General features: G+C 35.9%; 1 non-coding gene across 1 annotated transcript; it reads left to right on the forward strand.

Moving 5' to 3' along the window:
• The first annotated feature begins 10,693 nt into the window (after window positions 1–10,693).
• LOC120888758 (U2 spliceosomal RNA) lies at window positions 10,694–10,884 on the forward strand. Its single transcript, XR_005732446.2, has one exon. It is a non-coding gene; the product is annotated as a U2 spliceosomal RNA (small nuclear RNA).
• Window positions 10,885–11,310: the final 426 nt, after the last annotated feature.

An 11,310-nucleotide genomic window follows, 5' to 3' on the forward strand; every position in this document is an offset into this window, starting at 1 on the left:
AAAAATATAATTAAAAATCAAAGTAAAAATATAGGGGGCATATAGAGTTCCATAAATTAAAAACAATCTCAGTTATTTGGAAGATTAATTGTCTGAACCATAGGAGTATTTGTTCTCCATTTTTTACAAGGAAACTGGACTTAAGATATTCACTTTGGCCTGATGTACTTTATAAGAGAAGAGTAAGTTTTCCAGCACTTCTTAGTTCTCAGTGGTGTCAGTTTTGATGGAATGCAAGTTAGCAGTGGCCGGGTGCAGTGACATGAGGGAGAGTCGTGTTTAAGCACACCAAAATCACATACTGAGGTAATAGAACCTTAAGGAAAGGTGGTTTTAATAAAGAATTCTTTTTATACTGGTCGCATTTGTTTAGATTTATATTCTGTAGACTCTGATGACAACTCAATAATGATTGCTCCAGACCTTGGTATTAATAAGATTTAATATACTAAAGTTTCCAGAAATGTGTTTTTTGAAATATTATGAGTCAGGAAATATTCCTCTGAAGCTGAATCTCATCAACAGATTTTATGAGTTTGAATTCAAAGAATTATATATAGTCTCTAAGAAAAAAATGACCCCAAAGAAAGCAAATTAGTTAACTAGTTCTTATGCATGACAGATACGTTAGCTAGAATGCAATACATCTTCTTGGGCCTTTTGAAGTTCACAATTTTGGAGTTAAAAGTAGAACAGAATCCATTCTGTTTGCAGATGTATTGCATTGTAATTGCCAAAAGTACTGGAACAAAACATTAGTTCTTTAAAAAATACACTATAGATTTAATTTTTTTAAGAAGGTCCATTCAAAGAAGGTGAAAAATTATAGATTGGGATCATAAGGTATTCAGTACATATACAATAACTTATTTTAACAATGGGAACAAATTTCCTATATATTCAAATCCTATTAGGATGTTTTCATGATAATAGCCTAATGTTGATATGATTATTTTATGTTCAAGAAAGAAAATAAAGAATAAACATATTTCAAAAAATATCTTATATATGTGATTATTTTTTTTCTCCAAGGTAGTGTACTACTTATATATTTTAATCTCAGTGTTGTTTTCTAAATTTAAGAGAATTTATTTTATATTATTAAGCATCAAAAATCCTGAATAAGAATGGAAGGAAATGCTTTTTACATGATGATTATTTTAAATAAAATTTTTTTATAAATTTCTGAAATACTTCTATGAAAACTTAAAATTCTATATAAAAGCATAATGATAGTATCTTTATGAATGTTTGCATGTGAAAATTGCAATATTCAATCACAGTATCATCCCCTACCCTTTTCTTCCCTAAATGGAACTTCCGAATGCAAATTTAAAATAAATTAAGTAAAAACACAAAACAAAAATCATACATCGAATCCAATCTTTTAAAATAATATTCCCATCTTTCTTATTATAAATGCATTATTCTTTTCTATGTTTGCATACTCTGCTTGGAATTATAATAGTGCTTCAGGCAACTCTTTGAAATTTGATCACTTGATAAATCACATCACAAAAATCCCTTTATTTTTTAATACAAATGATTTATCTACTGATCAGCTTTAATTTGTAATGATGCTTGAGAAATAAATAGGATCAAATGTCATTCTAGATCCCATGTTCAACAATAGTCAATTTGATGAAGACATCCATATAATCAGCTGTTTAATATTAATCAGCCACAAATCTCTATTTGGCTGAATTATCAATATTGTCTTTGCTAAAAGCAAAATTATATCTTTGTAATTCCTAAATATGTGAACTTGAATCAATAAAAATGGGTGGAAATGTAGAGAGTAGGATGATTTTTAGTCAAACTCGATGTTAACATTTTTAACACATATATTAATATCTCTTAAATAGGCAAAATGTTAAGTCCATAAAAGAGATTTTTCTCTTGAAATAGCAATAATAACAACAAAATCTTTGCTAGAAAACTTGCTGTGTGATTTCTCACTGAAGTCTGTGGTTGACATATTAATATTTTCTACCTTTCAAATTCCTTTATTTTATATAAGAACATAGAGAATTTCAGAAACTATGAATGTCAATATAATAGGGATGTGTATTTCAGAAAGTATTATGCTTTGCCAAGGGAACTGCTGCAGAGCAGTTCCAAGTAGCCATATAACTCACAAGCCAGATTCCTCTAAGGAAATGCTTCTGGAAAAGTTTTATTCTAATTGATGTACTCTGATGTTATGAGCAGAATTTTCCAGCTGAAAAATGTCTTTTATGGATTGTAGTCAGCCAAATGATCTGCCTGTTGTTGACCACCCACTTAAGATGCCGAGATCTGGGAATTATTAACTATTGATCTCTTTTCTAGGGAGTATTGAACTTAACACTCCCGTGTTCCTACATCTTCTCAATCATTTTGGTGTGTGTGTGTGTGTGTGTGTGTGTGTGCGTGTGGAAATTCCCAGGGGCTTTCCAACAATTTCCCTCTGAACTTTCTCCTCATTGTCTCATCTGTCATAAACTCTTTAGACAGATAATCAACCAGAATCTCTGCTTGATTATATGACTTCTGATCAAAATGCTTCAGCACGTGAAAATGCTTCAGTAGCATTTCCACATTATTATAAGCAATATTTCTTAGCTAAATATTTACATTTATGATTGCATTACTGTGATCCCTTTTACTGTGTTATACCCTGTCCTTCTTTGTTCACATGCCACCTTGCCAGGCAGCACACACAACTGTGGGCTTCTATGGGTAGAGAGAGGGGTATGTGGGTCAGCTTCTCCTTCTTCCCTTCTACAACTTGCAGCAGGGCAGGAAGAATGTCAAATGCCCACTTCTGCTCTATTATATTTGAATCACAATGGACTGGGCTAGCTGTCAAGAAACAGAGTATCTAGTTTAGTTGTGTTCAGTTTTACAAATTTACTAACATTGATGTACAAACTATCATGGACTTACGTGAAAATTTATGCATTTTGAAATCCAGTTATTCCAAACTTTTAGAATATTCTATCTTTATACAGAGGTAGTATTCATCCTTGTATAATAATTCCCACATAGAAATATATGTTAGGAGTCTGGAGCAAAAATATCTCTGGGTGATTAAGAAACTGAAGAATTTTTATATAAAATAGTTATCATTTGTGAAATATTTCTGGAAAAGGATAGTTTATGTGCAAAGCCTAGGTTGCTGCTTCCTTAGTTTCATCACGTGGAATGTAGACAGCAGGGAGGATTCCCATGAGTCCTCCACCCAGCCTTCACTCACAAGAGTTCCTTCTTCTAGAAAATGGTATTTAGTGTTTGTAACCTTGGGACTGCAGGCTGTCCTCTCACTCGTGCTTGTTAGTTTACATGTTTCCAGTTGTCAGAGTTAGGAAATGCTTACTGACTGTCCTCCATTAGGAATACAGTAGGGGTGATGTGCTTCCTGGTGGAATTCGTGTCTTTTCCAACATCTCCTATCTAACCTCTCACCATGGCCTTCATTTGGAAGAAATACAAGGTCAGGGAGACACACTCACCAATTCCATTGGAATGCACTCTCTAAAATCCAGATCATGGGTAAATTAATGAAAAAGTTATTGAATTCTTCAACAAATAAGAGTGGTGGGAAGATCAAATCTAGAAAGGAAATGATACTCAAAACATGTTAATTGCAATGCATGAACTTTAGTTTGTGTTCCTGAAAATGATCATATAGGGAAATTCTTCTTCTGGAAAGAAGAAGTAGTAGATGCACTTTCCTCGACTCCTTCTGCTTGCTACATAAGACATAAATATTCACCACACACACACACTATGTGTGGTAGGGGGAGGGAAAAAGAGACAAAAACAGAGAAACCATTAGAGAAGGTGCACCATCTAAAGACTGCAGACCTCAGAAATAACACAGTGGAGAGCTTGCTGGGTTTTCTTTTTGCCTCTTACAGCCTATGCTTAGTGTTGAGAAGGCTAACTACCTTCAAATAGCAAGGGCTTTAGAATAGCAGTGGTCAGCTGCATAAGCATGAAACTGCCAGAAAATGTTTGCTCTAATGGATCAAAATACAATAAAAGGTGCTATCTCTCTACCCTTACCAATGCCAGCAAAGACTGAAACATTGACTTCCACAGTGAGACAATAACAGGCAACCGAACATCTCCATCAGAGTGGCATGAGGAAGACCAAGGGGAGAACAGGGATTCTCCTTGTTGTAAGCCAGTTGCAATACAGTCTCTCCAAGGGTGTCCATGGAATGCAAGTAAGGAAAATAGACTTCCTACACCACCTGGCATTAGCAAGTCAAACACTCCTCATCCTGCAAAATGGCATCAATGTAGGATCAGTGAAAAAACAGAACTTTGATCATTTTCCAGTAGCTTCCACTGGGTAACTTCCACTGTGACTGTGATGTCAACTGAGCAGCTCAAAGTCCCAGGTCAATAGAGGCCACATGGAAAAGCTACCTGACAATAAGAAAGCTGTACTTTCTTAAACTGGTCCCATAACTAAGCAGTGGCATGAAAATGTGGCCAAACATAAAGTTTAGAAAAAAATTAGAGTATCGAAGGATGATATGAAAATGTACATGTTTCCAGGGAGTATCACTTCTCATGTGAGGAACCAGAAAGACCAAAAATTGAACAAATATGACTATTAATAAATATTAACTTCAAGAAGATAAAATGCTATGATTATATGATAAGATTTTAAAGCAATAATGATGATAAAATTATTTTACGGACAAACATTTTTAAAACTACAAAGAACTTCAAGGAAGAAAAATGAAGGTCTCAACATAAAATAGAAAGTATGAAAAAAAAAAGTGAAAATTTTACAACTGAAAAATACAATACTGGAATAAAAATCTCAGAATATAATTTTAACAGAATAATGAAGAAGACACAGGGAAGAATCAGTGAACTAGAATGTAGATCAAGATAAACCATTGAATATGAAAACAGAAAGAAAAATGAACTGAAATATTGAGCAGAGACTCAGGGATCTCTGGCAATAAAACAAAGGAGCTGACATTCATATCATCAGTGTCCTGAAAGGAGAGGAGACAGAGGAAGAGGCTGAAAAAGAACTGAAAGAAGAAAATTTAATTCATGACTTCCAAAATTCTTAAAAGACATAAACCTACTTATTTAAGGAACTGAACAAAAACACACACATACACACACACGCGCACACACACACACACACACACACACACTAAGACATACCAAAATCTAATTTCTAAAAAACAAATACAGAGAAAAAAAATCTTGCAAGCAGTCAGAGACAAAAATGACACCATGTTTATAAGGAGGAAGCAATTTGAATGGCAGCAGATTTCTCATTAGACACCTGGGAGCAGAGAAGAAAGGGCATGGTGTTTTCAATTATTTAAAAGAAAGTAACTGTCAACCCAGAGCCCTCTACCTAGAAACTTGCGCACACACACACGTATATTGGGAATGAATGACAAATCACAATACTCTCATGTGAAAGGAAACTAAGAGAATTTGCTTCCATTATACTACCCTTTAAAGAGTAGCCAAAGAACATCCAAGCAGAATGGAAGAAGCATTAGGACATCAAGTAAGAAAAAAAAGGCACAAATATGATAAATACAACATGATTTCATTTTCTTCTTGTGTTTTCTAAATTGTATTTTATAGTTAAAGCAAAAGACAACTTCATGTGATATAATTCTAAAATTATCCTGACAAACTATTTCACTCAACTGTATTATCACCAAGTTGGGTAATGTGACTTAAAAGTACTCTTTGTTTGAGCAGAAAGATGATCTCAACTGGACAGCATGAATACCTATGAAGAGATACACACAAAAAGAGCACAGATTAACCAAAATGGAATTCTAAATGAATGCTCAAGTAACTTAAATAAATAAGAAAACAGACAATGGAAGTGAAGAATAGAGGTGATAAATGGAACCAAAATAAAAGAGCAAGTTTTATGTCAGACATATCAATAATTACATTAAATATAAATGGTATAAATAAACCAATTTAAAAGAAACAAAGACCAGTAGTATTTATATGTGTGTAGTCCAATTTATTCTATGTAAATGAATCTCATTTTGAATTTAATAATAACATATACAAGCTGAATTTAATAATGTAGAAGATATATCATGAAAAGTTTAATAAAAATATATCAGAAATTATTATCTTAATATATATGGACCTCAGAGTTAAAAAAATGTCAGAGATAGAAATTGTTATTAAATAATGATAAATCAGTCAAACAAGAAGACATTGCAATCCTGAATGTGCTGAGAAGGCAGAGCAGGGATAGTGAATGAAAAGAGAGACTGAACACTGATTGTCAATTTTTGCTGCCACAAACTAACTCTCTCTCTCTCTCTCACTCATTCTTCTACACACACACACACACACACACACACACACACACACACATACACACACACACACACAGGCTGTAGAGAAATAAATGAAGGCTGAGTACTTATCACATAGAGATGTTGGGTTCCCTGTCAAGTATGAATTATAGACTAGAAAACTAAAAGTGTGGTGCTGTTATTATTAGTCAGGTGAAGAGATGGATTTAGTGGACAAGGTGCAGCTTGGTTCTAGACATAGTACATTGTCATATTTCAGGAATCCTTAACCAATTTTTATAGTTGTTTTTTCATAGGTCCTATCAGACAATATAGTAAACCATCTGGTAAACCTGTACATTCTTTCTCTGATTTGTTGTATTCAAAATATACAAATACTTAGAATTACAAAGAATTCCATTTGTAATGAAATTTGTTTGTCAAAACATTAAAAATATGATACAATAGCATATGTGCTTTTAGAATGCATTAAAATACTTTCTTTTTAATGACCATAGAAGTTATACTTTCTTTTTAAGTGAAGTCCCTATGGGAATATTTTTTTTGGTGGGAGGGGCACAGGGGATTAAACTCAGGAACACTTGACCACTGAGCCACACATCCCCCTTCCTATTTTGTATTTTATTTAGAGAAAGGGTCTCACTGAGTTCCTTAATACCTCTCTTTTGCTGAGGCTGGCTTTGAACTCACTCTCCTCCTACCTCAACCTCCCGAGTCACATGGATTACAGGTGTGCTCCTGAGCAGGAATATTAAACTTCTAGGTGATATGTAATTAACCTCCTTCCACATAATGTTCAGAAAGTTGCTATGGACCTGGATCACTGAGATGAGGGTTGTCCCCACACAGTCTGATGGAGTAGCCAAAGAGGCAGATCCCATCTAGGATCAGAAAAGCCAGTTCCTTGGGACAATGGAGACATTAAGACTGCAATCACAGGTGGTAGTACAAAGTGGGTTAATTATGAAAGTAGTATGATGTAGTAAAACAGTTGTAAATTTTAATTTATACATTGGTGGCAATTATAATGTATGTTTTATGTAACTTATAGGATACATGTGTTGGTGTTTTAGTGTCAGTTATGAGCATTGTCAATTCTGCTGAGTTATCCATTACCTTCACTTACTCTCTTTTCAATTTGAGATTAAAAACAATGTTGTTTTTAAATTGAACTTATCCACTTATAGTGGCCCTCTGTGGACTGCATGTTATTGGATGATGCTTAACTAAAGAAAAATTTATTAACAATGTTTAACTGAATTTCAGGATAATGGTAAGAAAATGGGAAAATGTTTAGAGGTTATCTTTGAACACAAATATAATAAGGTTAAAGTTAGTGGTGCTTCTTAAAGAAGAACTAAGAAATAGTAAGAGTCATGAAACTATGCCTCCATCAAGGCACTGAAACAAGAAAGAAGACAACATCCACCTTTATATTCAGCACATTAGCATTTAGGGTATGAGATAGAGGAATAGAAATGCAGATAAAAAATCCAAGGGGATATTTGATGCATAGTATCTATTTAGTCAAAGGGCAGCATGACTGAAAGTAGAATGGTCTGCCTAATTGTTCCAACATTGACAATACCAAGTAGCAAGAAAAACTGGCTGACTAATGGGGTAACATATTGTATAGCATGTTCCTGGATGCTTGTGGTGGATGGGATTCTAAAGATGTACTCTGTAATTACCATCTTCAGATTATGTAATAAAACACTAATCTTGGTGCTTCTGTGAAAGGGCGGATGTGATTATGTTTGCCAACAAAAGTAAGGGTCTATCTGAGACTCTTTATAGGATCCTCTCTATTCACAGGAGTCCTTCCCAAACAAAGACACTCTTCTCCTACTCGGAGTGAGAACATGTGAAGGCACAGAAAGGCCGAGCAGAGCTGAGGCAAAGGGAGCTCAGAGAGATTGGAGGCCTGAGGTTTCACTCTCGTTTGCTGACATAGACCCTGAGGAAGGAGGCACTGAACCACGGAGGAGGAGCCGCCACCAGAAGCTGAGAGCCAGCCTTGGCTCACAGTCAGCCACCTCAGTCCTACTGCCACTTGGATCTGAAATCTGGCAATAACTCCAGTGAGTTGGAAAGCAGCTCTGGAAAGCCTGGAGCCACGTTGACCCCTGGACTTTTCCTTCTGAAACCAACCCACTCCGTGTAGGTTTCAGACCTGAGTAGCCATGGATGCTTCTGCTACTCTCAACAAACCAGCAGCAGGGGTGTGAATGGAGGATATTGGGCACCTCATAGTAGACTTGCTGAACAATAGACTGAAACTCATGCAGTCCTGAGTAGCCACACAGGACGGGGTAGGAGGCAGCTGGGTTTGCTATGCTTGGATCAGAAATATCATATCTCCAAAGGACCAAGGGTTAAAGACTCAGTCTGAAGAAACATGAAGACTGGGAACCTAGTGGGAGGTCTCCTGGTCATTGAGGGTGTGCCCTGGAAAGGGTTTATAGGCCCCTAGTCCCTTCACCTCTCTCCTCTTTACTCTCAGCCAAGAGGTGAATAGCTTTGCTCCTCCAAGCACTGCCCCCTAGAGGCCCAAAGGAACAGGACTAATGGACAAGGACTGAAGTCTCTCACACTGTGAGACAAAATGGAACTTCCTTCCTGATAAGCCGATTATATCAATATTCATTGCAGTAATGGAAGCTGACTAACACATCGGTCATTAGAGTTAATTTCCATCCCTTTCCTGTGACTCATTGAAAGTTTGAATCTTCACCAATCAGTCACTAGTGTGTGCAAAAATTCTTAATGTGGACAATCAACACCATAGATTGGCACAAGATCCTAAGAGCTCTGAAATCAAACAAATCTAAACCTTTCCCTGTTCTTCTTCAGATTTAAATGTATTTGGTTCCATATTGTTTTCAAGTGGCTTAAAACCTATTCTTAGTTTGTATCTCCTTTATCTAACAAATCAGAAGAAAATTGATTTTAAACCAAAACTTTTAAAGTTTTTGAATTCTGTTTTTATATAGATATTAAAGATGCATTCAATCTCAGTGTGTGTTTTAAGATTTATTTTAACTACTTATTAATAAATGCTGTGTCTTCAAGTCAAATACTCAAGTCAGTACCTCTTTGGGATACAATCAGGGTGTAAAGCAACATGGTGGCTTTACAGTTTTATCAGGCACTTTCCTGACTGAGGGGGGAAAATTAGATTGCTATTTTGGAGTCTAGAAATTAGTTGAAAAGCAGTAAGTACAAGTTACTACAGATTAATGTAAATCAGAGGCTAGCTACACTGTAGAAAGGAATTCATTTCTAAAGGTATAGCTTCCTGTATATTCATATTTCTGTTATAAATTTAGACAAAGGTGACAAAAATGTTGTGATGTGATTAAATGAGTTTCTTGGGCCCTGAATGCTTTGGTGCACTGACCCATGTGAAGTGTGATTTACACTGAGAAGAGGACCAACAGTAGCACCCAGTGGAACAGGAAGGGACTGAACAGATGAGGAGGGAGTAGAAGTGCATGGTAAGATCCATTTAGGTGCTCGTTAATAAGATATACTGGAAAGATGTCTTACCTCTGTGACTTGCCTTTTGTACCTACATATATCTCTTTAACCCCAGAGAGTCATCCATAAGGACTGCAAAGAATACGTGAAATGCTTCAATGTACAGTTTTCTAAAAGCAAAACTTCCTATCTTCCACAAACACAGTGTGAACTTGAGTCAAAGATTATGAGGAGGTGAGGTAGAAAATTAGTTAATAGAACACAATAAAAATATTCTGTTATTATTCATCCTCCCAGATAGACTTAAAGGTTAAAAAAATACACCAGTTAAAATGTAAGTTTGCATAGAGAGTGGTAAATAAAGAGAAGATGCTGTTCCTAGCATGCTGCTAACTGAGCTTAGTGAGTGTCTCTCCTAATTCGTCATTGGTGGAATATAAGGTGAAGTGGGGGGCAGTACCAAAGGGGCTGCTGGCCCTCCACTGCTCCTCTGTGGCTCAGTACCTTCATAGGCTCATGGAAGCCTTCAGTACCTTCACTCACTCCTCTGAATTAGATAAAACTGTGCTGTCTGCTTGTCCATCGGTTTAGTAACTCTTAGAAATTGGTCATGTGCTCCATGGCTGAGTTCACCCCAAAGTAACTGGAAAATGGAAGTCAATTTACATTTCCCAAATCTGTCTCTTAATGCCTGTCTATACCCTACGCCCTAAGGAAGATGCAGATTATAATTTAACTCTAAGAGGCTTTGGAATTCAGATGATTCCAAAGAAAGGAATCCAGGGAAAAAAGTAAATATAAGAAGCAAAACAAAAATAAAAAAAAATACAGAATATTATGACTTTTTTCAAATGGAGAGAGTACTTGGCATTAAGAATAAAAGCTATAATACTGCTTCTCGGCCTTTTGGCTGAGATCAAGTGTAGTCTGTGTTCTTATCACTTTAATATCTGATATGTCCTCTAACCGAGGACAATATATTAAGTGCATTTTTGGAGCAGGGAAATGGAGTAGGAGATTGCTCCATCCACTCCACGCATCGACCTGGTATTGCAGTACATCCAGGAATGCTGAACCCCCTTGGGGGATAAAATGAGAAATTGGGACAATTATCAGGTCATTAGGATGCTGCCCTAGTGAGGGAAAGCTACATGACCTGCCTGCAGAGGTAGAAGAAGAAGAACCCACTGGATATATTCAATATGAAAACTTTCTTCCAGTGATGAACAAAATACTTGTAGAAAGTAGGTAGAGACCAGTTCCAGAAGGAGTCCTTCTTGGAGTTTTGAGGTTTTAGATTCTGCTAGACATGAGTTTCTTACTAAGGAAGAACTCATAACGTATATGACTGAAGAAGGGGAACCTTTCTCCCAAGAAGAAATGGAAGAGATGTTGTCTGCTGAAATCCATCCAGAATCAAATTCAATTAATGACAAGGAGTATATAACGCTGATGGTGATGGATAAAAATTAAATGCTATAAAACCTTAAGAAAAATAAAAGTATAA

The sequence above is a fragment of the Ictidomys tridecemlineatus genome, chromosome 6 (assembly GCF_052094955.1).
Source record: "Ictidomys tridecemlineatus isolate mIctTri1 chromosome 6, mIctTri1.hap1, whole genome shotgun sequence".
In the NCBI taxonomy this organism is placed as follows: domain Eukaryota; kingdom Metazoa; phylum Chordata; class Mammalia; order Rodentia; family Sciuridae; genus Ictidomys; species Ictidomys tridecemlineatus.